This window comes from Rhinoderma darwinii, chromosome 2, assembly GCF_050947455.1.
Source record: "Rhinoderma darwinii isolate aRhiDar2 chromosome 2, aRhiDar2.hap1, whole genome shotgun sequence".
Taxonomy (NCBI): domain Eukaryota; kingdom Metazoa; phylum Chordata; class Amphibia; order Anura; family Rhinodermatidae; genus Rhinoderma; species Rhinoderma darwinii.
In genome coordinates, this window is record NC_134688.1 from 50,437,246 (window position 1) to 50,453,161 (window position 15,916).

The window sequence follows — 15,916 nt, forward strand, 5'->3', positions numbered from 1 at the left end:
TTAGAACAAGACGTGGCTACGCGTTTCGACGCTGACATGCATACGTATTTGCCTTGTGTCATGTGTGGAATATAATAACACAATACTCATTATCACATATCTAGATCTATTTAAACTATTTGATGTGATATACAAAGCCTTTTACTACTTCATTACCATTTACTACTCCACACATGACACAAGGCAAATACGTATGCATACAATTATATCTGCTCCTCTGCAACTTACCTGCTGTTCTCTTGGTCCATCACGTCTTGTTCCACCTGATGTTATGACCCTCCTCGGCCTCCGTAGCTCCACTAGTTGTCTAGGTCACGGAGACGCGTCTCAGCGCTCTCGGTGTAACCTAGCAACCCGATGCAACTACGTTCATCACAAAGTCAATTCATTTTAAACCCTTCAGCAACATTGAAAGTTCTATTATTCATTCATAATAAAATGCTTGTTTTGAGTTGGTTCTAATGGGTTTTACATGAGAATACATTTCTGGTTTTTAAAGACCATTATTTTATGCATTTTATGCATTAACCTAATGTATCTCTATTACTAAGTGTTTATGCTTCTAAACAAACCATTCATTATATTTAGTTTAAATGTTTTTTCTATGTTTTAAATGTTTCTTAACGATAGAACCGGGTGTGACGTCACGGTCACACTCTGACCGCGGCAGACTTGGCGGTTTTTTCTTTCCTGTTAATTTGAACCCACTCTGATATATAAGTGTCAGAAGTGCAATGTGTACACGGCCAGAGGAAGACGCTTGTTCAGCGTCGAAACGCGTAGCCACGTCTTGTTCTAAATAAAAGATATTATAATATCTGGACTCTACCACCTTGTCATTCCGCAATTTCACCACGCAGCAGCGCCTCCAGATGATCCATTTTTTTCCTTCCTTTCCTCATCATACCAAACGGTCCCCTCCGGGAACCGATTCGGATCTGGCAGCAGCATTTGTGGACCTACCCTTGTGATTTATGCACTCAGCCTAGGTGAGCATGGCAATGCCCCTTCTCCTCACCTACCTAACCTATTGACCTACAAAAGGTGGCGCCGTGTTTTTTGCTCTTTCTCTTCATATATCAAAAGTGGCCTTTTTGGTTTACGCTACCATTGTTCATTTTTAAGTTCACTTTTTCCCTAGGGCAATTTTGATACAGCAGGTTAAAGAGGCTCTGTCACCAGATTTTGCAACCCCTATCTCCTATTGCAGCAGATCGGCGCTGCAATGTAGATTACAGTAACGTTTTTATTTTTAAAAAACGAGCATTTTTGGCCAAGTTATGACCATTTTTGTATTTATGCAAATGAGGCTTGCAAAAGTACAACTGGGCGTGTTTACAGTAAAAGTACAACTGGGCGTGTATTGTGTATGTACATCGGGGCGTTTTTACTTCTTTTACTAGCTGGGCGTTAGGAATGGGAGTGTATGATGCTGACGAATCAGCATCATCCACTTCTGTTTGTTAACACCCAGCTTCTGGCAGTGCAGACACACAGCGTGTTCTCGAGAGATCACGCTGTGACGTCACTCACTTCCTGCCCCAGGTCCTGCATCGTGTCGGCCACATCGGCACCAGAGGCTACAGTTGATTCTGCAGCAGCATCAGCGTTTGCAGGTAAGTAGCTACATCGACTTACCTGCAAACGCCGATGCTGCTGCAGAATCAACTGTAGCCTCTGGTGCCGATGTGTCCTCGCTCATCCGACACGATGCAGGACCTGGGGCAGGAAGTGAGTGACGTCACAGCGTGATCTCTGGAGAACACGCTGTGTGTCTGCACTGCCAGAAGCTGGGCGTTCTGAAGAGAAGTGGATGATACTTCTCGTCAGAACGCCCAGTTAGTAAAAGAAGTAAAAACGCCCCGATGTACGCACATAATACACGCCCAGTTGAACTTTTACTTTAAACACGCCCAGTTGGACTTTAGCAAGCCTCATTTACATAAATACAAAAATGGTCATAACTTGGCCAAAAATGCTCGTTTTTTAAAAATAAAAACGTTACTGTAATCTACATTGCAGCGCCGATCTGCTGCAATAGCAGATAGGGGTTGCAAAATCTGGTGACAGAGCCTCTTTAAGCTTCAAATTTTCAGTTGCCATCAGTGTTCACCATCTTAACTTATTGATTTCTTTGAATGGCACCAGTTTGATTCACAAGAGAAGTTACTGCATATCTAGCTGCCACTGAACATACCACCCACAGATACGCCAGATAATCAGGGGCATGAGCAACCCTTCTAAGTTAAAAAGATAAACAAAGAAAAATTTCTAAAAACCACTATATTGGCAAAAGTATGTGGACACCTTACCATCACATCTATATGATCTTATTTGCCATACCATTCCAAAACAATGGACCTTAAAGAGGCTCTGTCACCACATTATAAGTGCCCTATATTGTACATGATGTGATCGTCGCTGTAATGTAGATTGTGTGTTTTTTGTTTAGAAAAACGATAATTTTTTGACGGAGTTATGACCTATTTTAGCTTTATGCTAATGAGTTTCTTAATGCCCAACTGGGCGTGTTTTACTTTTTGACCAAGTGGGCATTGTGAAGAGAAGTGTATAATAAAAAACACTGCTGTAATCTACATTACAGCGCCGATCACATTATGTACAAGATAGGCCACTTATAATGTGGTGACAGATCCTCTTTAATATAGTGTTAGACCCCCTTTGCAGCTATACATTTCCTTCACTTTTCTGGGGCGGCTCTCCACGAGATTTTGGATTGTGTTTGTGGCAAGTTTATCCAGAAGAACATTTGTGAGGTCAGACACTGATATTGGATGTGAAGGTCTTGCTTGCAATTGGGTGTTCCAATTCACCCCAAAGGTATATGATGGGTTTGAGATCAAGCCACTCAAGTTCTTCCACACCAAACTCACCCAACCATGTCTTTATGGATCTGTGCACTGGGGCACATTCATGCTGGAACAGGAAAGGGCCTTTCACAAACTGTTGCCACAACGTTTGAATCATAGAATTGTGTAAAAATAACTAAGGGCCTAGTCCAAACTATGAAAAAAGCACCAGACCATTATCCTTTCTCAAATTTTACAGTAAGAACTGTGCATTTCGATAGATAGCATTCTCCTGGCATCTGCCAAATCTAGATTCGTCCATCAGACTGCCAGATGGCCTATTTTCACAGCGGCTCCGCTCTGTGAGTTTGTGTGATCTACCGCTTTGTGGGTGAGCTGTTGTTACTCCTAGACGCCTCCAGTGGACTGGGGAAGATCTAGCAGATTAGAAATTTCACAAGCGGACTTGTGGCAAAGATGAAATCCTATGGCAGTGACACATATAAAGTCACTGAGTTCTTTAGTACCACCTATAGTACTAACAATGTTTGTCTAGGGAGATGCCTCACCGTGTGCTTGATTTTATGCACCTGTTTGCAATGGGTGTGGCTGAAACACCTGAACTCAGTAATTGGGAGAGGTGCTCACATACTTTTAGACATATATTGTATATGCACCTGCCAATTTCTATAGCAACATTTCCATTTGCTTTACAGGTCACTGCATTGGCCCCAAGTCTTTATGATAACCACAGAAAGCCATTTTAAGTGTATGTTGCTTGATACAGATGGCTGCCATTAAACATGTGGAGAGAGGACAAGGCTTAGGTTGGTCCCGTCCTTTCCTCACTGGTGATGTATGCCAACACGAGGCTCCTCCTCTTCACAAGACCTGCAACTGTAGCCAACAAAAAGAGGGGGAACGGTCTTCCTATGAAGGTCGCATTAGGGTGGTTTAAAATACTGTGGCCTCTTCTGCCTCGGCATTGAGGATGTGTTGGCATGACCTAAAGAGAGAAGGCTCCATTTTGTTTTGTTTTTAATTCTAGTCTTGCCAAAAGTATTTAATACTATAGGTCAGATTTACTAATATGGTCTTAAATTCAGACAGCTTAGAATTAGACTTAGATGTGCCAAATTTAGATACGCCAAATTACAGTGGCTCATGCTGGAGGATAAATTTAGAGCACTTTTATACACTTCTGTTTAACGTAATACCAGCTCTTGGTAGGCTTACTTTAGTCAAAACTTTTGGTACAATTTAGAGCATCTTAAAGCAACCCTCCGATCTCAGGACAAAATTATAAATATGATGGGGTATATGGAGTTATAATACCTGGTGCCCTTCAGTTGCCTCACTATACCGTGGATGCAACATTTTTGGGTCTTCTATGTGCTGTCCCAAAATGGCTGCAGAGGTTCTCAGACTCAGTCTAAGACACTCCCACTGTTCACGGATTAGATGGAACTGCTCTAGTGAGTAGCTCTTCACAATCCGAGAACAGTGGGAGTGTCGCAGACTCATAGTCTAAGAAGCACTATGGCCATTTTGGGACAGCACAGAGGTGACCCTAAAACATTGGATTCACGGCAGAGGGGCACATCTGGAGGGCACCAGGTAATTTTGCACCACATAACCCATCATATTTAATATGTTGTCCCGGGACCGGAGGATCACTTTAAGCTACGCCTCTTTTTCACTAATTCATGCACCATTTTCTGGGCAAATCTATCACATCTGTTCTTTTTGTCGCATTTCATTAATAAATGTGTCTAAAATTATTTGTGTCAAAAAGAAGGTGTAACGTAAGGCCACTGGGCAAATATCGAGCCGACAAACGTTCATTTGCTGATCGTATCGTTTTAAAAAACTGAAATATTATTTTTGTGCTGCCGACATGATAATAATGTATGGGGACGAACGATCGGAGTAACGACCTCTCGTCCCCATACATAGCTCCTTGTGACAGGAGCAAACGAGCGCCGATCAACTTGCTGTCTCGTTGATTGGCGCTCGTTGCATCGGCCAAAATTCTGTTGCATCACCAATAGTAAATATGCCCCATTGTATATTTTTGGGACAGCCAATGCATGAAGTTAATGTAACAAAGATACTAAGTTGGGACGTCTTAATGCTGTTGTTTGAGTGGAGGAGCAGATACTGGGTAGTAAGAAAAACTGTACTAAGACTTTATAAAATTTCTCCATTCAAGAGGAGCCTCAGCTGTAAACAATCCAAGAGACGCAGAATCATCTGTCTGGTCAGCACTGCAGCGCTTTACTTCAGACATGTATTCTTTAATTAAATCTAATGAAGTGTTATTATTTGCTAGACCATGATGTTAAATGTTTCACTTTCTGCCACTCAAGCAGCAGCAAAGATGAATGTGATGTTTCTATAATTGTTACTTATGAGTAATTTACTGTATTTGTTAGCCTGGTGCTTCTGGTGCATATAATCCCATCAGTATACCAGAAGAAAATGGTCAATATAAAAGTGAAATGGTTTATTAAAGTGACCCTTTTGGAAAAAAAACCTGTAAATTCTCCCCCCTAATGTCATACATCCCCAAGGGGATCCTCATGCGGGAGTCTCTTTCAGCATAACTAATATACTACCAGGGAACCTATACAGCAAATAACCCTGCACACGTATGTAGATCAGAAGGGGGACAGGGTCGGACAGGCCCACCAAGGTTTCAGGGGATCCACCAGTGGGCCCTGGTTCTGATAAAATAAAAAGCCCCAATGATGCAGTAGTAGACCCCCACATTTGGAGCTGACTTTGGAGTCAATCACTTGTCACTAGGGTCTATTTCTTATCAGATTATTCAGTAATAACCTATTAGATCTTATTGATGATATGTCGTATGTATACAATGATAACAACAAGGTTTACAATGCAATTAAAAGTGGAGGTGCACATGTTCTGTATAGATGGAGGGTGACCCTCAGAATTATCTCCTCTGGTGGGCCCAAAGAACCCAGTGTGACACTGGTGGGTGTAGGGCTTTTCCCTACAGTAAAAAGTTGCATTTTCATATTTTTCCCAGATGGTCACTTCAAATGTAGTTAGAATGGTGGGACCAATAAGGCCACATGCACACGATGCGTATTACGTGCGGATTTGCCGCAGTGTTAGGGCTTATTCAGACGAACGGGATATACGTCCGTGCAACGCGCGTGATTTTCACGCGCGTCGCACGGACCTATATTAGTCTATGGGTCTGTGAAGACAGTTGCGTGATTTTTACACAGCGTGTGTCCGCTGCGAAAATCTCACGACATGTCCGTTCTTTGTGCATATTTCGCGCATTACGCACCCATTGAAGTCAATGGGTGCGTAAAAATCACGCGCAGCACACGGAAGCACTTCCGTGTGACGCGCGTGATTCGCGCAACAGCAGTGAAAAGTATGAATGAAAACAGAAAAGCACCACGTGCTTTTCTGTTTACAAACATCCAAACAGATTGTCATAATGATGGCGTGATTTTTGCGCATCATACGGGGCTGACACATGGAGCTGTTAAGTGCCTTTTGCGCACGCAAAACACCACGTGTGAATCCGGCCTAATACAGTACCAGCAAAGTAAATGAGATTTCAAGAAATCTCATCTAAACGCTGCAGATTTTTCTGCACGTAAATTGACCAGCGGTGCGTATTTTAAAATTCACAGCATGTCCATTTATCTTGCGTTTCCACCTGCGAATTGTATCGGACAAGTTTTTTTTAAAATAAAAACGAACCAATATCTGCAGCATAAAAACGCACCTAAAAACGCATCAAAATGTACAAACCGCTCCTAAAAACGTATATAAAAAACGCACTAGTAGATGCGGATTTTACCTGGGGAATTACCTGCGGTTTTCTGCACCAAATTCTGCAACGTGTACATGTAGTCTTAAAGTCCTCATCCAAAGAATCAAAGAAAATGCAAGATTACCAGATTTTTAGATGTGATGAGGAAACTGCAGATCGTCAGTTCTCAGAGCAGCCTGGTAAGAAGTGCTTGTAGGTGGTAAAAACAGAAGAACAAAACAAAAACACCAATCGAGGATCTAAGGTGCTGTGAAAAAGTACTTGCTTATCTCGAGAAGACCTGGCATATAACACCTGTTTATTATTGAATAAAGGGGTTTTCTGGTTAGAAAAGCCACTTTGAAATATCCTAAGGAATTCTGAGTTAGTAGAAGGTTATCCACCATTCATGACCCCTCTAATTCACCAGAGCGGAGAGTGGAAGAGCAAGTCCATGCATTATGTAAGCAGCACATTGATTTCAATGGGAACTGTGTAATTCTTCTCTTGCCCTGTGGTGGTGCTGCAGGGGAATTAAGCACTTTCTGCCTGGTTCCTCCACAACAAGGATACAGTTGATATCATTATAGCCAGAATTACAGTTCCCTCAGGGGTTATCACTCAGCTTTCTCAGTTACCTGAAAAGCTACCTACAGTAATATGTCCTGTACTCCCATACTCCTATTTAATTATTCAGTTTTTTTTAAATTCTGAAGAACCCACATACATTATAGGAAATTAGCGATCTTCAATCAAAAATACAATTAATGTTTAGATCATTATATATCGTCAGTGGTTATTGTAATGATCGGCAAAATACGACATATACATGTGAAAACTGCAGCATCCCAACATTAACCTGCGTAATTCAAAAAGAGGGAAATATAAATGTGGGGGGGGTCGTAACAGGATGCTGAGATGATAACATACTGTACTTAGGGGGATGTCTGCGAGAGGATTCTAGGCAAGATTTAGGTGATAAGACTCAGGAGGAGTATCCTGTACCAAAAGGTTTTTATCGCATTGTGACTGAACCTGGGTTATGAGCACTTGCGTATCCGCTGGCGAAGCCATTGAACTCTGTCTTGATTTCTATGGACTCTATGATTTCCCAGAAACCTATATTACAGTATAGTGCAATGATTTGAGACTTTGGAAAAGTTTCCTTCATGGTTGGTTAAGGCCATAGCTGTTGCTACATGGCAATCCATATGTTGCACACGTGTGTAAGAGAATATCGCAATGTCCTTGCACAACAAGTGTGTTATGGTAATTAATCTTCTGCCTATGAACCTGGCATCTAAATTTCCTCTGTGTGTTATGTGTTGGCAAAAAATGTTTTTCCGTCTTCAAGAAAAGTAAACCAAAATGGGAAGCAGAGGCGGGTTAGGATGTTTACAGTCATGTTCCGGAGTCATTTGACACCTGACAATTAAGTAGCAGAATTACCTCCATATTACTCTGTTTCTGAAGCTCAGCTGTGTCGAATTTTGTATGAAAAAAAAAAATTACTTTAACCTTCAATGTGCTGGAGAGATCTAACCCTTAGGCCGGATTCACACGAACGTGTAATATGTCCGTGTGTCGAAAAAACAACGGCTGTCACACGGACTTCTATAATTCAATGTGGCCGTTGTTTCAATGGACCGTTTGAAGGGTCCGTGAGAAAATAGGACATGTCCTATTTTTTCACACTTCACGCATCCCTCCATAAACTCTAGTCTATGCGTGAGCACTCAAGCACCTCAGATGTGAAAAACAACCGTTTTTCATGTCCGAGATGCGCAACGCTCGTGTGAATCCGGCTTTAGGATGAATTCACACGCTGCACATTTTCAGTGCGTCATCCACACTAAAAATCCACAGCAATTTACAGTACAATATATGCGGATGGGGTTTTGAAAACACCATCTACATGTAGCGGAAAAAATCAGTGCAGAATTGAGGGCATGCGGCAGATTTTCTGATCCGCAGCATGTCAATTCTGTAGCGGATTATCACAGTGGATTATAACCATGGATTTCATTCTCTGCAATGCATAGGGGGAATCCACACCAAGATCTGCATGTATTAGTTGCGGAGTTGCTACTGTCCTCAGCGTGTGAACTCAGTCTTAGTCACAATGTATTCACTCAGTATTTATTTCTATCTGTGAACTTCATGGTGGCTCTGTAATAAACACTATTGCCTTGTAGCCATAGGTTAGAATCTGACGGGGACAATTTGCGTGGTCTCCCCGTGCTCGTGTCAGTTTCCACTCAGGCTCCATAAAAGTGCAATATTAATTAAAGTTCTATGAAATTAGCCCCAGTGTGCATGTTCTTGACATAGGGATTAGGTTGTGAGCCACCAAGGGACAGGGCTTCTGTAAATGCATACAGTGCCATGAAAGCTTGCTTTAGGAAAGGCTTTCCTGATCTAACGGGATGAGATTTAAAATACAACTTTCGACACCCTTAGCCATCGATAGGGCTTTTACGGTACGGCTGTATGCCTCTAATTTCATATGGAGACGTGCAGAGGTTTTTTCATGGAAAAAAAAATTGTGTTATGCTCCATCGGATGAAATATTACGAAGCAGAATATCTCTGTAATATCATGCCATATGGAGGTACCATAAGGCCTTAAAAAATTAGGAAAGACGTATTATTATGGTTAATGGTTTATTGATTATTAAGTCTAAAAGTTTGTGAGTTGGGTCGTGCATCAGTTGTGAAACTACTTATCTTTAATCAGCGACAAAAACGTGTTTCCTTTATTGGATCTACAGGGTTTTATGTCTGTTTCTGGATACTTTCTCGATTTGGGGTAGCATCAACCATTATGCCCCGGATTTAGTGTACATGGAGATCTGCTAGTAAAGCTCATCTCATTTCTTCTGGATGACAGATGTTTCAATATACAGTTGCCAAGTACATGAACTGCTGGAGACAACCACAAAATGGATTTTCAAACGGCACCTCGCTGATTCCAGTTCTTTTCATTAAATATTCTGTTGACCGTTCCATCTTGAGGCAGTTGGATTTAATTACTTCTAGAAATTTTCTGAAATTAGCTCTATGCTTCTTCTAAGTTTGTTCCATAATAAGAACCAGGTTCTCATCATCTCAACAAAGAGACATCTGATGGCCACTGACACTTCTGAGAAGGCAAACAGAAATTAGAGGTTACCTCGAATGGAATGTACTCACTTTGAAGACTTGTTCGCCACATATGAACATAACATAGAGCAGAACATCAGAATGTTGTGCTGAAAATATATTGAGCAAGGACATTAGATGTCCACACAACATGACTATAAATACTTTGATGTATTTTTCTGAGAAATTACTTAAATTGTAATTTTTTTTTCCGTATTATGGAAATTAGCATCATTGGCTAATTAAAAGTGTATTGAAAACACAAAGAAAAAAATGTTAAAAATAAAGTCACAAAAGTTGATCTAAGAAAATGACCACTAAAAAAATGAATTCTAATTGTGCCAAAGTAATCTTAAAGTGGCATTTTTTTACAGGATTACTAAAGTATTTGCTACAGAATGATGGGGGTTCACGTATAAGCTCAGCTCGCGGCCCTTGAGTAGCTATTAATCGGTTGCGAGAGTGCTGCACAGGATGACGGTCAGGGACATAGTTATAGCGGATGCGTAGGTCAGGACAGCCTAAGGTTCATACCTGGAAGACAGTCTATGTTGAGCATAAGTACCGGGATAACCCAAGGCAATGTCTGAAGATGGAGCCAAAGTCGATAATGGAGAACAAAAGTGATGATACCAGACATGAATCCGAAGGGTACGGCAGAAGCAAAAAGCCTGGATGCAGCAAAGTTCATAATCAGAATCAAGAGATACAAAACAGATAGACACAGAAGGGCAATACTGCAAGCGTGGGGTACCAGATGAACGCTTCTGACACATGGATGTACAGGGTGATTCAAAAAGGATGGTGCATAAGTAAAGGCCTGTAGTTAAAGAGGCTCTGTCACCAGATTTTGCAACCCCTATCTGCTATTGCAGCAGATAGGCGCTGCAATGTAGATTACAGTAACGTTTTTATTTTTAAAAAACGAGCATTTTTGGCCAAGTTATGACCATTTTTGTATTTATACAAATGAGGCTTTCAAAAGTCCAAGTGGGCGTGTTTAAAGTAAAAGTCCAAGTGGGCGTGTATTATGTGCGTACATCGGGGCGTTTTTACTACTTTTACTAGCTGGGCGTTCTGACGAGAAGTATCATCCACTTCTCTTCAGAACGCCCAGCTTCTGGCAGCGAAGACACAGCCGTGTTCTCGAGAGATCACGCTGTGACGTCACTCACTTCCTGCCCCAGGTCCTGCATCGTGTCGGCCACATCGGCACCAGAGGCTACAGTTGATTCTGCAGCAGCATCAGCGTTTGCAGGTAAGTAGCTACATCGACTTACCTGCAAACGCTGATGCTGCTGCAGAATCAACTGTAGCCTCTGGTGCCGATGTGTCCTCGTTCGTCCGACACGATGCAGGACCTGTGAGTGGCGACACAGCGTGATCTCTCGAGAACACGGCTGCGTCTGCACTGCCAGAAGCTGGACGTTCTGAAGAGAAGTGGATGATACTTCTCGTCAGAACGCCCAGCTAGTAAAAGTAGTAAAAATGCCCCGATGTACGCACATAATACACGCCCACTTGGACTTTTACTTTAAACACGCCCACTTGGACTTTTGAAAGTGAGTGACGTCACAGCGTGATCTCTCGAGAACACGCTGTGTGTCTGCACTGCCAGAAGCTGGGTGTTAACAAACAGAAGTGGATGATGCTGATTCGTCAGCATCATACACTCCCATTCCTAACGCCCAGCTAGTAAAAGAAGTAAAAACGCCCCGATGTACGCACATAATACACGCCCAGTTGGACTTTTACTTTAAACACGCCCACTTGGACTTTTGCAAGCCTCATTTGCATAAATACAAAAATGGTCATAACTTGGCCAAAAATGCTCGTTTTTTAAAAATAAAAACGTTACTGTAATCTACATTGCAGCGCCTATCTGCTGCAATAGCAGATAGGGGTTGCAAAATCTGGTGACAGAGCCTCTTTAAAGTAACATCAGCGGTAAATGGCCAGTGAATGAAAATCAAACCAAACTGGCTTAGATGCCCATAGCAACCAATCACAGCACAGCTTTCATTTTTAAGAGCCAAATTTGAAATGTGCTTACACAGTGTGACATAATATGGCGACATCGAAGCAAGAAAAAGCTTTTTGCGTTTTGGAATTTGCAAGAACGGGGTCTGTTATGACAGTAAAGCAAAACTTTCAGAATAAATTTGGTAAATGTGCTCCACATAGAAACTACATTTCACATTGGGTGAAGCAATTCTAAACCACTGGGTGTTATTCCATGGGAAAAGTCTGGGCCGCCCAAAGACTTCGGAAGACACAGAGAACAGGGTTCGAGACGTGTACGAGAGTAGTTCTAGAAAATTTTCCAGCCTGAGTAGTATGGAACTACAGGTGCCACAAACCACGGTATGGCGTACAGATTATATCTTCAGGAGCTGAAACCAGATGACAAACCAAAACGCCATGACTTTTGCATAGATTTTCGGGGCCGATTGGTAGAGGACGAATTCGCTGACAGGCTGGTGTACAGCGATGAGGCGACCTTTCACCTCATTGGGAAGATCAATCGCCACAATGTTAGAATTTGAGGCTCAGAAAAACCATGTGCCTTTACCCAAAGTAAACGTTTGCTGTGCAATGAGCAGGTGCATAGTCCATGGTCCCTTTTTTTTGCCAAGGATACGGTCACTGGCTACTCCTACCTGGACATGTTAAAGAAATAGCTTATGCCACAAATAGAGGAATATCTGCCAAACGTAGCCTACCAGCAGGATGGTGCACCTCCACATTTGCATTTGGATGTTCGCCGATAAAAGAATGAAACTCTACCGAAACGTTGGATAGGCAGCGCCGGAAACAACTTTTCACCATTGTTGCGCTGTCCTCCACGATTGGCAGATCTAACACCCTGCGACTTCTTCCTGTGGGGCTTCATCAAGGACTCAGTGTATCTGCCAGTCACAGGATCTGAACGACCACGCATCACTGAAACAGTGGAGTTAATATCCGAGGATATGCTGGCACGCGTCAGGACAGAACTGGACTACCGCCTAGACATCTGCCGTGTCACCAGTGGAAATCACTTTGAACATTTGTAGTGTATAGATAAATGTTGGATAGATAGTGTGTCTTTTCATGTTAATAAATTTGTGTTATGTTCTCTCGGTTATGAATACTAAGACTATAATTTTGTACCATCCTTTTTCAATCGCCGTCTATTTATCTTTGTTCACACAGGCTGCCATCTTTTGAAATGCTAATATTGTATCTGATGTTACATTGATATTTGCTATACCCTGGGCAGTTAGGTCTTGTGTCCGCGGTCGCAGACCGCTAACACGTCCAATTTACCTGCAGCCGCAACCGCAGGACTCTTTCTTCATGCCGGCGTCCCCCTCCCAAAAGATGCCGGCACATGCGGCTGCAGCTCCCCTCTGTTTCCCTTAGGGTGCGCGCGCTCACTCCCGGCCTTAAAAGGCCAGTGAGCGCACCTGTGTAAAGTTCCCCAGCCAATCCCTTTACACCCAGTACTTTAAAAAGGACTCTGCCCATCCTCTCCTTGCCTGAGCATTGTTGAGTCTACTCATGTTCGCTAGCAAACGGTCCCTTAGTTGTATCCTGTTTCCAGTGTTTCTGAATCCTGTTTCCTGTATCCAGTAATTGTGTTTGTTCCTGAGCGAAGTCTATTGTTTGAGTCAACTTCATCCTTGTGCCACATGTCATCTGTCACACCTAGTGTTATCTGCCACGCCAAGTGTCATCTGTGCTGAGGAGTCTGCTACGCCATAGTGTCTGCTATGCCACGTCTGACAGAATTCCTATACAAGTACTCCAATTCCAAAGACTGTTATTGACTTTTGTTTGGCCAGCTGCTACTCCGCTATGGTGGAGCGGCCTAGTGGGTCCACATACCCCACAGCCATGACATTAGGATTATACCTTTTATATTGTGTGACACATAGGGTCCATACAGGCGGTTTATCTCAATTCAGGATTACCTCATGTGGGAGGAATATGTGTTTTTAAATGTTTTTATGTTTTGAGCTCACATGTTTTTGCGCTTATGGACTAGATAAACTTTTATGTAATCTTTGCATTAATATTGATGTGCAAGTGTCCTTCATACACACGGTCTTGTCCTTCTCTTGGGAACATTTTTGCATATATTGTTTGAGTTAAAACGTTGATATTAATGACAACCAATCTAAAGGTGCTATCCTTTTCTTCCTTTATTCGAGTTCTGATTGGTTACCACTCTTTTTATTTGCCCCAGGTTTCCATAAATAACTACACGGCATCACCATGGCCCTTACAATGTACTGTTGTACAGAAATCTGTGAATGGTTCAGCAAAGTTCTTTTACGACATCTGCCACTCATTCTCGCTTTCAAAGCGCCATAACTTTTTTATTTTTCCGTCGACATTGACATATGATGGCTTGTTTTTTACGGATGAGTTGTATTTTTCAATGGCTCAAATTTGGGTTAGATATAATTTATTGTTTAACTTTTTTTAAACTTTTTCTGGTCTACCATTTTTATTTTGCCTTTTAAATTCACGCCGTTCACCTTGATGTGTAATTCAAGTGTTAGCGTTATTCTATGGGTCGGTGCAATTACGACGATACCAAGTATGTAGAGGTTTTTTATTGTTTTACTACTTGTGCACAATAAAACCCTTTGAAACAAAAATAATTCTTTACTGCTTCTATGCGTTCCAAGAGCCAAAATTTTTATGTTGATATAGCCATATGTGGGCTTGTTTCTTCCAGAACGATATGCCGCTTTCATTGGTACCATTTTGGGCTACATTTGGGCTACGTTGCTTGACTTTTTTATTAATATTTTTTTTTTGGGGGGGTGGGAATAAAAGCAATTCCATTGTTTTTTGCTGGTTTTTCCATATGGTTTAAATAACATGTTAACTTTATTGTTGTGTCGTTATGATCGCGTCAATACTATATATGTGTGCTTTTATTTTATTTTTTACACTTGCAAAATAACACCACTTTTAATGGAAAAATGTTTTATTTTACTTTTACTGTGTACCTTTTTTTTAAAATAAACTTTATTTCACATTAATGATTTTGTAAATCCCACTAGGGGCTGTCACCATGCGATCTCCTGATCGCTGCTATAATGCTTTGGTATACTTTGTATACCAAAGCATTGCTGCATGACAGTGTAACGCCTCATTCACATGACAGGGTCCGAGTGTCAGTTTGCATCCGTTTTGCATCTGTTCCGATTCCGTTCCGGGCCGTGCTGCCGTTTTTAACGGCCGTTTTTGACCTGTTTGCATCCGTTTTTTTCCCTATCCATTTTAAAATCAGATGAATTTCATTTAAATTTGTTGCCACACACAGCTCTCTGTAGATAATGCCACACAGCACCCTGTAGGTAATGCCACCCAGCACCCTGCAGGTAATGCCACCCAACCCCCTGCAGGTAATGCCACCCAGCCCCCTGTAGGTAATGCCACCCTACCCCCTGTAGATAATGCCATCCTGCCCCCTGTAGGTAATGCCACCCTGCCCCTTGTAGGTAATGCCACACAGCTCCCTGTATGTAATGCCACCAAGTCCCCTGTAGGTAATGCCACACAGCCCCCTGTAGGTAATGCCACCCAGCCCCCTGTTGGCAATGCCACCCTGCCCCCTGTAGGTAATGCCACACAGCCCCCTGTACGTAATGCCACACAGCCCCCTGTTGGCAATGCCACCCTGCCCCTTGTAGGTAATGTCACCCTGCCCCCTGTAGGTAATGTCACCCAGTCCCCTGTAGGTAATGTCACCCAGTCCCCTGTAGGTAATGCCACACAGCCCTCTGTTGGTAATGCCACCCAGCCCTCTGTTGGCAATGCCACCCTGCCCCCTGTAGTTAATGCCACCCTGCCCCCTGTAGGTAATGTCACCCAGTCCCTTGTAGGTAATGTCACACAGCCCTCTGTTGGTAATGCCACCCAGCCCCCTGTTGGCAATGCCACCCTGCCCCCTGTAGGTAATGCCACCCTGCCCCCTGTAGGTAATGTCACCCAATCCCCTGTAGGTAATGCCACACAGCTCTCTGTTGGTAATGCCACCCAGCCCCCTGTTGGCAATGCCACCCTGTCCCCTGTAGGTAATGCCACCCAGTCCCCTGTGGTAATGCCACACAGCCCTCTGTTGGTAATGCCACCCAGCCCCCTGTTGGCAATGCCACCCTGCCCCC